Source organism: Choloepus didactylus, chromosome 3, assembly GCF_015220235.1.
Source record: "Choloepus didactylus isolate mChoDid1 chromosome 3, mChoDid1.pri, whole genome shotgun sequence".
NCBI classification, from domain to species: domain Eukaryota; kingdom Metazoa; phylum Chordata; class Mammalia; order Pilosa; family Megalonychidae; genus Choloepus; species Choloepus didactylus.
The window spans coordinates 149,451,404-149,454,331 of NC_051309.1; the positions used below are offsets into that span (position 1 = coordinate 149,451,404).

A 2,928-nucleotide genomic window follows, 5' to 3' on the forward strand; every position below is an offset into this window, starting at 1 on the left:
TGAGTTAATAAGTTTCATTTAGCAAAATACACCAAAAAGGAAATCACAGTACAAAGAAAGGTCTAAGGTCTCATCAATTCCTACAGTATTAGTATTGTGTCTCAATTTTCAAAAAATAACTTTTTTTAAAAGCTTAAACTTAACCTAAAAGATTTTAAATGAAAATAAACTAAAACAAACAAACATGAGAACTGTTTCTCTTTGAATTAGGGATCCAGCACCTTTGAGTTTTCCAAAATACCATATCTCCCGAATGTGTTCTCTGTAACGTGGTGTAAAAGACCCACAGTTAACGAATTTGAAACTACATTTTAACTCAAATAACATTGCTCTGAAGTACATCACCAAAATGTTAATTGAGAAAGGCCGAAAATAATTTAAGGTATTGTTTACTCAACAGGACATGGTAGAAGAAAATTTGCATCTGAAAACACTGAAGAGGTAATTTTTTAATCCAGTTTTCACAAACTCATTGGTGTAAAATGGGTCCCAGACCTTCCTCTAGAGTAATAACTTTTCTTCACTGCTTGTTGGCTGCCTGTGAATATTTGATTGCAATAACTCAGAATATTTCTAGAAAACTAGTGGCACTCACCCATGCTGTTCGGAAAGCCATAGCCACTCTGGTAGCAGCGCTCTCGAGGCCCCTGTAGGTGGACTGGATGGACAGCCCCACACCCTGCATCATGTGGCTGCCGTCTGCTCCACTGCTGGCACGGGTGTTAGAATTCAAGAAGAGTTCTATGCATCTGGCTGCATGTTGGCTCTGTCTTTTGCCATTGCCGCCACATCCTCTTCGTGGGTGACAAACTAAACATCAGCTTCGCCAGTCATTCTGCCTTGGGGACCAATTTCGATGTGCACTCTCACGGGGGTGAGTGGAGAAAAGAAGTAGTAAATGTTGTTCTCGGTGGCTTTGTAGGGCAGCCCACTCCCGTGGAGGCAGGGCCGGTGGTGCGCTGGCCGGCGAACTCGCCATCCCCATATCCGTGGTCGTACATTCGGGCAGTAGGTGAGGTCATGCCCAGAGAAGTCCGTGGTGAAGCCGCAGCTGTCGCCGGGACCACTGTACTCCTCGTAAACCCTGTAGCCTGCCCTGTAAGTGCCAGGCCGCATCCCATCCAGGCCCGCCTGCTTGGTGATGCCCATGTACCTCCTGGCGGTGCCAGGCTGGTTGTAGGGCCCCGGCCACTGCGCGGGCATGAACTTCAGAGGGAGATCCAAGTAGGACCTCACCTTCTGGCTGCTCTTGAGCACCTCCATGTATCGGTGCCCTATTTTCAGCTTACGCTTTCGTGGGGTCTTCTCGGCCAACTCCTGCGAGGAACACTGCACGAAAGCCTCCCGGATTATCTTGCCTTCCGGGTCCACAGGCAGCATGATTCCATAGCACATGAGTTTCAATCCCGAGAAGAACTGCACGATCTCTTCCTTGGTACAGTCAAAGGGGAGTCCCCGCAGCCTCACAAAGCCGTGGTTGGCGGTGTCGGCGCTGCTCAAACTGCTGTGCTTCAGCATCCAATCTATTTCCATTTGGTGGGACTTGAAGACCTCAATATACTTGTGGCCCATGCTCTCTGTCTTTTTTCAGGACCATTTTAACATCCTCTTCTGACTCAAGTTCAACCCAAGCCTCACCACTCAGCCTGCCTTCTTTGCCTTAAGATGGAATGAACACCAGCGACCCCATCAAGGATTTTGCATTCGGAGAGGAAATTCTGCACATCATCCATAGAGCAAGACCAGGGCAAGCCACCACAAATCCTTCTCCACCCTTGGAGATTTGATAGGGCAGGTATCAGACCAACTCGGTGGCGAGGTTCCTGTCGCTTTGGAGCAGCGGATTCCGCAGGGACTGGGACACTCGGGTCAAACAACGGGGGGAGATGGACCTCGAGGGAGCAGAGAGGAGAGCGGGCCCCGGGGCATGGGAGGGTGACAAGCCCCTCTCATCACACCAGGGTCCAGCACTCGGCGACGCTGGAACCCGAGTTGAGCGGCGTTCCCGAGCCAGAGCCCACCACCACGGAGCCTGGCTGGCGCCATGCTGAGTACTGCCATATACATTTACCTCAGCTTAAAATGCTGTCTCCTTACACAGTGTTCACAAAGTTCAAATTTCAATAAAATTTTGAGTAAATGAGGTTCTCATGCATCACATGAAGGTATGTAATTCCAATTAATACAAAATAGTTGTTTTCCTAATTTAATTATTTGATGCACATCAAACCCTGCATAGAGAAAATTTTATTTTTGATTTGGTACATACTAAGAAGTCCATAGACAGAAAATATCTTAAAGCAGTCCAGTATTATTATGTTGAACTACAGTTTTGGCACTTTGGGAAAACTGAATCCTGAATCCCATTGGGTGACATTGAGAAGGCATAACAGAAAGAAACAAGACAACATTATAAAGAGTTCTCTGAATTGGAGAATATGTTATAGAATATGGTAGGACATTTTCCATGGATTTAATACATTTTAATTCTGTGATTTTTCAAAATCACTATGGAAAATCAAACACTAGTTGCAATAGTTTGTATTCTAGTCTATCTATTTGTTGCAGAGAAAATGAGCAAGGATGCTTGAAGGACATTTTTTGCATACTTGATGTCACTATACCAATTTAAATAGATAACTATCTCTGGAAATAAACTATTATTGTTATTGTTTTATTGTTAACATTTATCACTGTTATTAGCCTAATTAAAATACCAGAGAAAATATTCTTTCTAACACTACTGTAAATGGAAGCAGTGAATTTTAGAACCTCTCACATATAACGTACAGAATTGTTTTTTCTCATGAGAATTCTATCTCTAGCTTTCAGTTTCTCAAGGCTTGAATAATTAGTCTAAATAGATAGCTTGCATATTGAGAACTTTGGAACCAAACATTTTTTTAAGTTTTTTGTCACTGGTGATAA

The 2,928-nt window shown here is 44.1% G+C and overlaps 1 pseudogene; it reads right to left on the minus strand.

Annotated features, from left to right (window-relative positions):
* Positions 1 to 581: 581 nt before the first annotated feature.
* On the minus strand, positions 582 to 1,768 carry LOC119530481 (annotated as a pseudogene).
* Between the last annotated feature and the right edge of the window lie 1,160 nt (positions 1,769 to 2,928).